At 42.2% G+C, this 14515-nt stretch overlaps 1 protein-coding gene across 1 annotated transcript in view; it reads left to right on the forward strand.

The window, feature by feature from the left end:
• Nucleotides 1-362: 362 nt before the first annotated feature.
• Nucleotides 363-14515, forward strand: part of LOC147302844 (protein NLRC3-like) — a 127960-nt gene continuing 113807 nt past the window's right edge. The window contains exon 1 of the transcript XR_015127313.1: nucleotides 363-535. The gene's annotated coding sequence lies outside the window, so the exon portion shown is untranslated. The remainder of the gene's footprint in view (nucleotides 536-14515) is intronic.

A 14515-nucleotide genomic window follows, 5' to 3' on the forward strand; every position in this document is an offset into this window, starting at 1 on the left:
TGTAGTTTGTCTGCTTTAATAATGTGACTGGAAAAAGGTGTTGGACTTCAAATATGTCCATTTCTGTCACACTTCACCTTTAAAAGTGAAGCCATGTGGTTCCTGGAAGGAAAAACACGACTTTTTCAAGTCTTTGTCCTGTTTTTATGAGAAATGTACGACTTTAATGTGAAACATTCAGAGTTTTTTCTCTTGTTGTGTTTGTTTGAAGCTGCTTCCTGTTGGCTTCAGCTGTTTGGAGTTTCCATTTTCTAAACTTCTACATTCTGAACCTTCTTCAGCTCTGAACAGATGATGAAACACTGAATGATTTCAAGCACTTTGTCTAATAAACTTACATCTTTCATTCTTTATACAGATTGAGGAGCTGTGGTTTGTCAGAGATCAGCTGTGATTATCTGGCAGCAGCACTGAAGTCCAACCCCTCCCATCTGAGACAGCTGAACCTGTTCAACAACAACAAGCTGCAGGATCCAGGAGTGAAGCATCTGTGTGGTTTCCTGGAGAGTCCAGGATGTAAACTTGAAACTCTGGGGTCAGTCAGCATGTTTTAGTTGTGCTGAGATGAATATGATGTGAAAGTTGTGCTGACACTAAACTGCAGACATCAGGCTGATATTATACTGATCCACACTGAGGATCTTCATGGTAAAGTCTGTTTTCTTCTTCTCTGGTTTAGTCCATTGACTGCAGCAGAACAATGTTCACATTTCAAACCTTCAAAGAAGAAGAAAAATCCTCCACTGGAAAATTCACTGTGAAACTCTCAAACTCTTCATTGCACCTTAAAGTCTGTCTGACACTGAAATCCAAAGCAAAATGTGCGTTTGCTTTACAGACAGCAGTCCAACACAAACATACACACATCATCCAAAACACAGTCCAACATCCAGATCTCCTCCACTGGCAGCATGAATGATGGGAAAGAGAAGGAGGAACACTCTGACATTCAGGGTTAGAATGAGTTTCATCAAGCAGACTGTGAAGATCAAAGCTGCATTAGAAAGCTTACATGAATGAATGAGTGGACAGAAGTGGACAGAGATCATCTGAAGCACTTCAAAGGCTTTAAATCAGCACATTTCTCTTTATTCTTTATCAACTCTGTTAGTTTCTCTCAGTTTTCTGTGGAATGAAGCTAACAGCAGGCCAATAAGATGCTGACCAATAGGTTTCTATTAAAGGTTGTAATTTGTATATGAAAAAGTGCTTTGGCTCAGCAGGGATCAGCTTACAGGTAGAATACAGCTGCTGGATGGGATTAGCATGTCATAGCTATCTACCAAACTGCTAACTGGGGGATTTCAGGCCATCTATGGATCATTTTTGCTAACTGTTTATTCAGCTTAGGCTCACAGGGCTGCAGCCTGTGCCCTAGCTGTCATAGGGCAAGAGGCGTGGTCCACCTGCACAGGTGAGCAGTCCATCACAGGGCCAACAGAGAGCGACAGAGAAGCACTCCCTCACATCCACACCTACAGCCAATGTAGAAGCACCAATGAACCTAAGCAGCATTTCATTGGACTGTGGGAGAACATCCAACCTCCACAGAAAGGCCCAGCTGACCAACAAGCTTCAACCTACAACCTTCTTGCTCTAAGGCACTAGTGCTAACCACTTTTGCCCATTTCAGCCCAAATCCTGCATCTTCCTGTTTCTGACTCCAGGCCAGCTCCACTAACACTTTCTCATCAGACACTGCCACCTAGTGGAGGAAGTCTTAGTTCCATTTGAAGCTTCAGATTATAGTTAGTTCCTTTACAAAGAGGTGGAGGTGGTGGGGCCACAGCACCATCATCACTGAGTGCCATAGGACACTTAACCTTTGTTTCCATATGCTGGGAACTTCCTGCTGTTCCAAGGAGGACTGGAAAATGTGTGAAAATCTCCCAGTCAGTTCCTCACAGCACACTTCAATCATTTCCCTCCCACAGCATCAGGACCAGGGCTTTTTCTCTCTTTGGTCCCACTAAGAGATTTCCACACAAACACCTCATCAGTGGGACTCTCAGAGCTACCAGCCCTTTGCTACAATCACAAAGCTCTTCATTGAAATCAATGATATCAAAGCTGGAATCAAATGAGTCCAAGTCTTCTGCTGATTCAGCATCACATTCATCTTTGCTCCTTGTTCTGCATCCCCACCATGGACTTCATTCCTTTCCAAGCCAGCCTTGAGTGTCCTTTATTCAGCTCATCCTCTGCTTTACTTTTACACCTGATTTTAGCTGCTTTATCTCTCTTTCAACAGGTTTCTGTGCCTCAATCTTTTTCTTCTCTCCCTCATAACAAGACAGCTTCTTCTGCCTGAGAACATGTTGGAGTGATTTACTAATCCAGGGCTGCTTATTGGGGAAAATACTTCCTGTTTCCAAAGTAATCCCCATTTTTCCCAGAAAGAAATGTCAGTAGAAATCGATGATCTAAGTGAGAACGTGAGCCTTTCAAAAGTCCCAGTGGGTGCAGTCAAAGCAGTCCCTCAGTCCCAGTATAGAGTCTTTGGTCCAGACTGGAACAACTGTGTGCCCAGTTTGAGCTCTCTTCAGTGCTGTGACCTGACAGACCCAGAGGGGCCATCACATCACATTTAGAAGCTCCCCTGATGGAGCCACAACACATGTCCAATACTTAGTCTGTCTTGTTGGACCAACTGGAAGAAATGATTCAAGGACTTAGTCACAGAACAGAGATTCAAATCTCCAAAATCCAACTGGCTGCATCAGGACATATAGTCTGAAACTCTGCACAGTTTCCTGTTTGAAGCTGCTTCCTGTTGGCTTCAGCTGTTTGGAGTTTCCATTTTCTAAACTTCTACATTCTGAACCTTCTTCAGCTCTGAACAGATGATGAAACACTGAATGATTTCAAGCACTTTGTCTAATAAACTTACATCTTTCATTCTTTATACAGATTGAGGAGCTGTGGTTTGTCAAAGATCAGCTGTGATTATCTGGCAGCAGCACTGAAGTCCAACCCCTCCCATCTGAGACAGCTGGAGCTGTATGGAAACAACGTGAAGGATCCAGATGTGAAGCAGCTGTCTGATCTTGAGCAGAGTCCAGACTACAGACTGGAGACTCTGGAGTAAGTAGAGTGATGGAGTGAGTGGGTGGTGCTGTCAGCAGTATTGTACTAAACACAGTCAGTATGAAACAAAGATCCAGTGTTTCCTGTAAAGCTGCAGCTTCTCAGTGAAGCTGTGAGAGGAGAACGGTGACAGGCTTCAGGATTGGACACAAACACTTCCTGTTTCTCACCTTTATGGTCACCATAGTAACGGCTGACACGCTCTGATCAAACACTGTCAACAGCCAATCAGCTCTCTGAACAAAGCAGCACGCAGACCAATGACTGCATTGATTTCCAAGTTTAAAGCAGTGAAGAACACAGTCTGTAGGTGAGGAAGAATTTAGTGAGAGCAGATGTTTGGATGGAATTCCTCCAGTTAACAGCTGGAACCGTCCATCTGGATTGTTGGGCTTGTTGTTGGGGTTCCTACAGAGCTCAGAGTGGACACACCAAGGTTCTTCTAATGAATGAAAGTCCAAACTCAAACTAGGAGGGAAAAACATTTTCAGCAACTTCAATAAAAATCCAAAGATTAGAAAAAGTGAAGCAACAATGAGTCCTAGTACAGTCCCAGCACTGACGTCCCTGCTGCTCTTTATACTGGATGTGCTGCATCACTGACTGACAGCTGATGAAGAGTCTCTGGAAACACTCGTTTATCTCCTCTGCTCTTCCTCCTTCTCTCTGCAGGTGGAGGCCACGATGGTAAACAGGACAGTGTGTGTGCTGAGAGAGGAGCAGCTGTGTCCTGATTAGGGATGGGTATCGTTTAGGTTTTATCCGATACCGGTGCCAAACCGGTACTTTTGAAACGGTGCCGGTGCTTAAAGAATGGAGAACACAAAATTGGTCCAAAAACCTCTCATGTTCAGCTGTTTTTTGTAAAAAGATAACAAAGTTAGCCTTTTCTGCAGCTATGGGGCATATACAGTATCACTCTTGGCTGGAAGCAGTGCTTAAACAATGGAAAAACACAAACTTTGTCCTAAACACTTTTTTGCAAGTTATGTAATTACTGTGCACCTAATGCAGACATATTATTAGAATTTGGGCTATAATGGTTGTATTGATGTATATCAACTTGAAATGCTCCCAAAAATAGCACTACAGCATGTAAAAATATAATATGAACTCTGGCAGACTTGGTTCTATGGTAGGTCTTAAAGGGTTAATAAAAACATCAGTGTGGCTGCTTTACCAGGTCTAACAATTAAGTTTAACATCCAGGCATCCATGGATTCTGCAGCTATAGGGCATATATGGTATCACTCTTGGCTGGAAGCAGTGCTTAATCAATGGGAAAAAACACAAACTTTGTCCAAAAACCTCTCATGTTTAACTGTTTTCCACTTTTTCTTTGGTCATTTTAGCCTTTTTGGCCAGGGTGAAGGGAGTATCTGCCATCAAACAAGAAGACAGCCGCATGTAGCTATGATGATGTTTGCTAGTTCACCTTACATGCATTAATGTAATAACGTGGTGAGCCTACTCAACGTAAATTACACACGAACAACATTAAGCTACTCACGCAGAGAAGAACGGCTGCTGCTGCCATCATCATTTCTGCTACACTGGCAGGGCTAGGGGCCAGGACTCCATTCTTCGGGTTTTTGGGGGATATTGCTCCGGGTCCGATAACAGACAACCCACCCGCAGTAGATGTGCTCGGTGTGAGGTCTCGCAGCAAGCTATCAAATATGGCGCATTTCTCGGCTTTTAAAAAAACCCCAAAAAAACCGCTATGCGTCGCCAGGTGTTTCATCGGATTCGAGGTGTTACCTCCTTTGACAGTATCACAGTATCAGCTTAAAGCACTTGTTGCTGCTGAGTTTGCATCTTTTGCTGTGAAGTACAGCCAGACTTTTGACCGCTTCGTCTTGGGCATTTTTAATCTGTAGCTCTGCTCTAAAAGAACGTACGTACCTGGACCCGCCTACTATCCTCGGAAACGTAAAATGATTGGCTAGAATCTAAAGTGTATCACAGCTCAGGAAAAAAAAGCACCGAAATGTGCGCTGCTTTTCGGTCTGGTTACTACCGTTTATGTCAGAACCGGTGCCATCATGGCACCGGATACCGGTACCCATCCCTAGTCCTGATGATCCAGAGAGGTTGAAGCAGCAGCAGCTTGTGTGTAGAGACGCTCTGACTGGGCCATGTTACTGGGAGGTGGAGAGGAGAGCTTCATCCAGCAGTGACTGACAGAGGAATGAAGTGCAGATGACTGTCAGTGCTGCAGAGTGAACTGCTCTGAGAACAGCTCCACTGTCAGACACAATGTAGAGTCCAGCATCAGCCCTGTGTGTCCCTCTGGATCTGACAGAGGATCATCAGTGTATCTGGACTGCTCTGCTGCTGCTCTGTCCTTCTACAGTCTCTGCACAGTCTCTGTCTCACTCTGGAAAGATTTTACAACTTGTTGTAATTACAGAACGTTAATATAATATTCAAACATGTGATCTTCTCTTTATTTCTGAATCTTTACCAAATAAAGAAAAACCAAACTAACAAACAGAAGCTGTCGTGTCCTTTTTCACCACATCTGTGAATCTTTTCTGTGTTTTTCCTCTTTTCCTCCTTCCTGCAGCTCCATCTTCATCATTCTGTGTCCAGTATATGTGAACACGTCCAAAGCATCTGAGCCTCATGTTACCCGTTTGTGTGAGTTACGCCTGTCGTTGTGTTGTGGTGTATAAATAAGGGGCAGGAGACAGCGCTGGATCTCTGAGTTCTTTACTCTCAATTTCTGCAACATCTGCAATATCTAGAAATGCAAACCTGTGAGCTGTGTGTGTTGTGCGTCTGCTCGGCCACCTCTCCTCCGGCCGTGCTGGAAGCAGCTGTGCGTTTGACAGTTTTATCGACTCGACAATAATCGAACAAATTAAATGTTCAAAAATATCAACTTAAGCACTTCAAAGTCAACAAAAAGCTTAAAACAATGAAATAATATTTCACTGAAAAAACAACAGCTCATAAGAACGATACACAAAATAATACAGGAACAAACAAATAAAAGTTATTAACCAGGATCCATGTTTTTGTCACAAACACTGAATCAGCTGATTCACTCTTTATGTTTCTGAGTTTGTTTTGTGATTATAGTTCTGGGCCCTGTTTCAGGAAGCCGGTTTAGTGGAAAAACTGAGTAAGTATACCCTGAGTTAACGAAAACTCTGGGTTTTCGGTTTCACAAAGCGAGTTCAGCTGCAGCCTGAGTGAGTCACTATGACGACACACTCCATGAAGCTAACCTGCCCCCTAGCAGGTTTACTACAACTAACCCTGACTGTCTCCGCCCCTTTGTCGGAAACCTGACAGTAGGAAGTGTCGGACATGGCGTGCCACTTCCTTGAAGAGCCAGTAGATCGTGAAGCCCAAATTCTCCGCAGAGCTCTCCGCTGGGAGAGAGTGATCAGAGCGCGTTTGGACATTTTATCATTTCCTGATGATTTTCTGTGCGAACGTTACCGTTTCTCAGCACAATCTATAATTTATTTGGATAACATCCTCAGGCCATATATTACGCATGTGACACATCGCGGACATGCTCTCAGTTCATTGCATATTATTTGTATTGCACTTCGGTTTCTTGCAAACGGGAGCTTTCTGTATAATATTGGTGACGCTGAGCACGTTTCCAAGGCTACCGTCTGTCGGGCAGTCAGGAATGTTACAGTTGCACTGAAACGTCTCCTGTACTCGTCTGTGGTGTTCCCCGGTCACAGACCCACAAGATTTATCAAAGAGGGATGCCACAAAATTGCAGGTATCAGGATGAACAAAACTTAATTTATGATGTGGTGATACTTGGACTACTACTTAAATTTTACATTTATTTTCACGGTTCCCAGGCGTGATTGGCTGTACAGATGGCACTCACATTCCAATCATTGCTCCTTCAGTAAATGAAGGAGACTATGTGAACAGGAAGTCTTTCCACAGCATTAATGTACAGGTACATAGTTCCCTGTAGCATGTCAAACTAACAAATTATTTCATTATAGTAATGGATGCTAATTTGTGTTCTCTGCACTGTGAAGATCATATGTGATGCTGCCAACATTATCACAAATGTGGAAGCCAAGTGGCCAGGCTCTGTCCATGACTCACAAATATTCCGTGAATGTACACTGAGCACAAAATTTGGACATGGTGAGTTGAGAATACTTTAAAATATATAAAGACCAATTGCTTCAGGGACATTTGAACTGAAGTGTACCCTTCTGTCTTAGGAGAGTTCACTGGCTACTTGCTTGGTGATAGGGGGTATCCATGTTTACCCTATTTGCTTACCCCTTACCCTGACCCTGAACCGGGCCCACAGCAGCGATATAATCTGGCTAATTGCAGGACAAGAGCCAGAATTGAAATGACTATCGGAATGCTTAAGGCCCGGTTCCAGTGCCTGCAAAGACTCAGGGTCACCCCAGAAAGGGCATGTGACATTATTGTGGCATGTGTGATTCTTCACAACATTGCCACAATTAGAGGAGAACACTGTCCTTCTGAACCAAACATCAGCAGTGATCCAAACCATGAACATCCTGACCCTCCCACGGACATACAAGATGGAAGAGCAGTCAGAGACACCATATGTCACAATCATTTCTTTTGACCCATCACCTCAACATGTTGAAAGAAGAATAAACAGATTTTTGTTCAACTGGCTTTATTGGTCGCCTGTGTTTCCTGTACACAAAGTATTAAAAGATGTAAACCTCATAAAGTGTCTCTGTTGCTTCCTCCTCTGTAACAGCTGTCAATGTTTCTTCATTATTTTCCTGTAGTAAAGAAATAAACAACATTGCTGTTCTACTGTAAACTCATATAATCTGTGGAGTATTACTCACAACTGCATGTTGGTCTGGCTCAACAGGAGGCTGCACCAGATGCAGTACACCACCACCATCAACTGATAGAATATGAGGTTTATACAGGTCACTTATAACTTACAAGGGACCAAATGGCAATTAACAAACATACCAAGCACCTTACACTTCATTGTCATTATGCTCTCAAAGACAACCAAGGCTGAGGGAAGGCAAAATCAGTCGGAAAATAACTTCACTACAAAATAATTCATTATGGTAAAGAGTTTATCAAATGAATGTGTCGCACTGCAAAGGTGACTGTGAAGAAAGGATGTATGCACATCATGTATTATTTTGAATTTACCCCTTATGTAGGCACTTGTGTCTTGCGGGGTTATTGACTCAGAGGATGTCCCCGCAGAGATGCCTTCGGCCACAGGGCGCCCACTGTTTTGGCTGAGGGCCAACTGCTCAGCCTCTGTGAGTGGTGGTGGTGGAGGACCCCCACCTGTTTTTCGGGCCTCCGCTTTTTTCTGTTGGCTATAACGGGCCACATTTGAGCATACAGAGTAAGCAAATATGTACTTGTAATGTGCTCAGATAATTTCAATAAGTGCTTACAGAAAGAAAATTAATGTAGCCTCTAACTGCAATTGATTTACATGGGACAAACAGACCAAGCACTATGGCTCATAATACAATTACACCTTACCTGTTTGGACTATATTTTTATATTTCATTTTTACTTGCTGCCAGGCACGTTTGGGGCCTGTTGGGTTGCACTTGTGCTCACATCATCACAAAATCAAATGTATAAAATAAAAAATTAAATATAATAAAATAACGTGTTAAATGGGTGGAAATCCCTAGATCAATGTTTAAATTAACACTCACGCATTGACTCTGTCGGCTATGTTTTGCCATGCATGTGTAGCTGTTGCTGTTCTGAGAGTCTATTGTGCAAGTGGTGTGATATGCCCATGTAGAAAGGACGGCACTGCAACGCTGGACTTGCCCTTACTCTGGGCTCCCTCTTTATTCTGGCAACTGGTACAAAGAAAACAGCACACAGTCTTCATTAACAATCTGCAAAGCAACTGCAACATTCAGTTCACCAGCTTGGGAGTTTTTTTCCTTTTTCCTTTTCCAAACATAACACTTAACAAATGACTAAGATATATTTATACAACACAACATCAACAAAATCTTTCTTTTAAAAGTTCTAGCTGAAACCAAACTTGTGATCGTATAGTAGCAATATTATTTATTTATTTTTCTCCTTTTTCCTAACCAACAACAACAATAACATATAAAAACAGCTTTTCTATTATAAAACAATCATCATTGTTCATCATTTTTTTTCCTATACAACAGCATCAATTAAAACTTATACTTAACAGCGCCTACCTGGTACAAAGAAAACAGCACACAGTCTTCATTAACAATCTGCAAAGCAACTGCAACATTCAGTTCTGTTAAAAAGAATTAGAACAATCACAATCTCATAGAGAAGCATTAGAGCTGAGTGCAAGTCAAAAAGCACCCGACTAGCTAACGAGTATTAGCTTAGCATGCTAACTAAAAATGCTACTCGTGAATAAAGTTACTACCCATGCATCAAAATGCCTGTAACTTTCGGGATACATGCTAGTACTGCTTACAATCAAAATACATGTTGACAATTACCACTATGAGGGTGTTTTCATTAATACAATTACAAAATTGACAACAGTATCGCTCACTAGCACCTACCACCAGCTTGGGAGTTTTTTTCCTTTGCTGAGGCATGCGCTGTGCAGCAATTTGGAACCTTAACAGTTGCAGTTGCTGTGTTTGTCCACCAGGTGGCTCCAACTATTCACAAAGCACATCAATTTTGAGGAAATTCATTAAGCTATTTTCTAACTCTGTTACACATGCTCCCTTTCTTTTGCAGCTGAGGCTGTGTTACTTTTTTCCGCGCAATTTGCATGTTATCGGCATATGCTGCAATCAGAATTTCGGCCTCAAGCGCTGTAAAATACATTGACCGCCCCTTCTTTCCCTCCGTCTCCATGGTGACTCGCTTAATCTGTGCTCCACTAATCAGGGCTTTATGTATCCTCGTGCGCGCGTTTAACTTGGGGTTAAAGCAACTCCGCGTTGATTGAACTAATTGTTATCAGCCTTTCTGAAACCCAATATTCCGAGTTGGACAGTTCGGGGTTACTCAACCCTGAGTATCGTTTTTCACTCTGAGTTTTCTAAACCGGCTTCCTGAAATAGGGCCCTGGATTCCAGGATTTCAGAGCATCCAGCTGTGGTGAGTGATGGAGACACTTTCTCTGCTCCCTCAGTAATCAGGACAGTTTATTGAACATCAGAGGACATAAAGGACTGTTTTTCACCTGCCCGTTCTGAAGCTGGACATTAAAGACTGCTGGCTTCAAGGACATTAATCCCAGTGTCAGCCAGCCAATAACAGCCTGTGTTTTTCAGCTCTTTAGGAGTCAGAAATGAGAAAGACACAGACTGCTAACCTCTCCCTGCAGGAAATAAGCTCCGCCTCTTCCTGTCCTGTATATGAGTGATTTGATTCTGACATGAGACACAATGAGTTTCCTGTTTATTGTGACTTAAAGCGAGCAGCAAAGACACTAAACTGTGTGTTTCCAGCTGAAGCTGCTTTTTGTGTTGCTCCCACAATCCTGTCTAAAACAGTCAGTGAGGAAAACTCAATGTGACTTCAGAGTGTCAGAAACAAGCGACTCATGTTGTAACTGACGTCAGACGCCGGAGATTTTGGCGGAAATTAAAGCGAATGGTAGTTTAGAATTGAACAAATTCCTTTAAGCTTCAGTATTACCAAATACACTTATCAATAGTCTTCTAACTAACAATATTTGTCTAAATCATCTCCAACACCCTGGAGAACAACGGGGAGAGTTTAGAGGCTCTCCAAGATTACATTGATCAGTGCTTCCAGGATCTTGTGATGAAGAAGGCTCAGAGTGCAAAACCTTCATCAAAACCCACCTGAAGCTGCTGGAGGACACGGTGAAGAACATCGCCTTTGATAGAGTGCATCGCATCGGCCCCATGCGGGCTGCGACCGGGAGACCACGTCCTACTGTGGCCAAGTTCGGCCACTTCAAACAAAAGGAACAGGTGAAAAGTCTCCGTGTCCATCGGTGTTTCTCCACGTCTCTCTGTCTTCTTCGTGTCATCTCTGTGTTTCCCTGCTGCCCTCATGTTTTCTGCTTTGTCTGTTAGTTCTTCCCAGTTTAGGTTGATGTTCGCTTCTTCCCTCACCTTTGTTATTTTCACTGTAAATAAATCTCCACTCGCATCTCCACCGCCGTCTGCATCTTGGTCCTCATTCACTCCACCACACGACTGCTGCCCCAGCCGTGACAACTTTTGATGTTTCCTCTACATTTACCTTTAAAAATTATTTACTTTGCCTTGTTTGGTATCATTTGGTATCAGATGGCCGACTTCTACATGGCCACCATGGTCACCACCGAACTTGAGGAGTTTGCCCCCTCACATATACTAATGTGCCACAAACAGGACTTTAACATCACCAACCATTCCTATGTTATTACGGTGTATCCATATAACTGGCCCACCCTGTACAGTTATGCTTTCATGTTGACATACTGTATTAACACAATTCAGGGAGGATTCTAGGATCAGAGCTTCGGGGGGCTGAGCACCCAGAGAGCTGCCCAGCCAGCCAAGATACACTTTACTCGTCACAATGAGACTTCTTCCCCGTCTCTGTCCCTGCATCCTCCCTGTCCTCATGTTGTCTTCGCCTCCTTTATCAGTCATCATAATTTTACCATCTCTGTGCAAGTCTGCAAATTTCTTTATTAAATCAAAAGATTCTTAAATCCATCAAGTCTCTCTGTGCCTGGGTCCTCGTCACAAAACATGACATCACTGTTTTGTACTTTTTAACAATTTAATCCCACATTTGTGAAAGAAAAGCAAAACACTTTTTTGAAAAGTCTGTAACAAAACCATCAATTCTGATCAAGGTTATTTAAATGCTGCCAAAGAAGAATGGATTGGAATAAAAAAAATACATATCCTAACCTTAATTACTGGAGGAGAATAATGAATGATGCTCATAGTGAGTAAGAAGTAAACTGAGTGCATATTTTGGACAGAGATTCACTTTTAATGTGTTTGTATAATATAATACAGATACATAAAAACACTCCTGAAACAGAATAAATTATTACAAATAAATTATTACAAAATATTAGAAAATATTATGGATACTTTTGTTGTTAAAATGTTACCTCTCAACCAAGTTCTGCCTTTTATATTTTTAGTAGTAGTGTGTCACACAAACAGGAAATATTGTCAAAAAAAAGTAAGTAAGTGCTGAAGCACCCCAAAAATGAACCAAAGCACCCCAAAAATGAACCAAAGCACCCCAAAAATGAACCAAAGCACCCCAAAAATGGGCTAAAATCGCCCCTGTTAACAAATAATAGCCCAACAGTCACTTTTATGCTTACTGTAGCTGTTAGCTAAAAACACTAATTTAGCCTAGTTTGCCCTGAATTCAGCTTTGACAGACATGATCGACTGTTTCCAGTAGAATTCCTCGTTGTCATCTTGTTCCCTCTCAGAGCCCCGTATGCTTGCAGAGACCCCTACAGTAGGGAAATGTGCCAAAGAACGTCCAAAACATTGCATTTTAGGTTTATTTATGCCTCACACACAATCCCAACACTTTAGCTAACTTAACAACTTTGGCTAAAGTCTATAGTTAGTCTTACTCGTTTGTACAACATTTCTGGATCGCCACTGTTTGAAATGATATGACATATGACTCTCACTGAAACAGCAAACTTTGTAGAAAACACAACACTTCTGATTCTCTATCTAGCTGTTTGGTCACAGCTGTAGATTACATTATAAGTGGTTGTTCACTCTTGTCAATAATTACATTTCTAAATTCTATTTGTGCAGTTACATGTAAACAAAGTCCAATATTGTATCTAAATGATTGTGTTATGGTGGGACAGTTTCCAGTTTTGTTGTATTATTGCACTAGGTATGACTGTGCAAGAGTTATCTTATCTTCCTTGCTTGCACCACACTCTTTGCAGAAATGGTGCACAGCAGCACTGCATCATGTTATTGTGTTGTATAATATACCAGAACTAATACAAAGCAACATCCATGTACACTATAGGTCCATGCCAATGTGCCCAAATGGGACCTCCATAAATGGTAAGGGGCGCAAAGGCACTTTAAGACCAGTGGGCACACCGTCGGTGCACATCCGCTCGGATGCTTTTTTCTATTCATTTATTTCCCTGTTTATTTATCGATGCACAAAAGCAATTATCTCAGAGACACCATCCTCTTAACAGAGACTCAAATCAGGAACCTGCAGATTATTAGTCAGCAGCTTTAACTTCCTGTCTTTGTCTCACTAAACCTTCCACGTGGAAACTTGAGCTGCCCACTCAAGCACAGTAGGCTTTAACTGGCTCTGCTCAAGTCACTTCAGTATCTGAGAAACTGTCTCGATGCATGCCAAAGAACACTTTGACAATACGCTTGTGTTGAGTCAAATCCACCACAAGCATATTCTATGGCAGTTTAATTCCACTCCACATAAAAATAGTCACGTATTATTTCCCCCCACCACACTTCCTGCCAGTAGCTGGTGCCCCCACCCACAGTGCATTAGTGGTTCTCTGTGTTTAGTGGCTCACTCTGGGCGGCTGCTCGGTGGGGCCCGGCCCCCTGGCTCTGTTGGGCCTGTGCTGCGGGTGGGGTGCCCTCAGGTCTCGGCCCTCTGGGCCCATTTACTGCTCAGTAACATTTAATATCTATTATTTACTACTACTTACTAGCCTACTTACTGCATATTATTGGTTGTTGCTGTGGGTTTCCCACTGTGTTGGTTTTTCCTTGTGTTTTTCAGCAGATGATGAAATAGATTTTCAGTATGTTTTCTCTCTTCCTCTCCATCTATTTCTCTTCTTCTCTATTTTTCCCTCTTCTTCTGTTAACTTTCTCCCCAGCTTATCTTTTTTCTTCTTTCCTGACCCCCGTTCTGATTCTAATGACTCAAAATAAAGTAAAATCAGAATCAAATATGACTATCAAGTGGACCAGTATAGCAAAAACCATAATGGTGGCAGAGGCCACAGAGCCAAGTGGCAGGATTTTCAACGTTCAAACCAGATAAAAAACAGAAATTAAATGGTGTTAAAAGCCATGAATTAAGGCAATTCATTCACAACATAATTACAAGTTTTACTGGACGTTAATATTTTTCTCTTTTTTCAGTGCAAAACAAACTAACAGTACACATGATGCTGGCAAGTTAAAATGTCAGTGTCTTTTATAGATAGCATGTCTAGCATCATAGTTTTATAGATCACGTAGTCAGGGTAAAAACTCCATCTCTGATTATTATTGTACATGACTGTGACATGCAGTGGCCTCAGCATCATGATGAAGGCGACCGGAGGAGATAGTTTGGTAGACATCGATGTTTTGCCGATGAAGGCTCATGTAGCGGTCCTCTTTGTCCTAAACAACAATTTACACTGTCATTTACATTTAATTAAAGTGCAGCTTAAAACACAGACATAATGCACTGCAGCCTCGGC

Source organism: Aulonocara sp. 'chitande type north' Nkhata Bay, linkage group LG23 (assembly GCF_057382095.1).
Source record: "Aulonocara sp. 'chitande type north' Nkhata Bay isolate Kocher_YH1m ecotype deep benthic linkage group LG23, A_spYH_male_GT1.1, whole genome shotgun sequence".
NCBI lineage: Eukaryota > Metazoa > Chordata > Actinopteri > Cichliformes > Cichlidae > Aulonocara > Aulonocara sp. 'chitande type north' Nkhata Bay.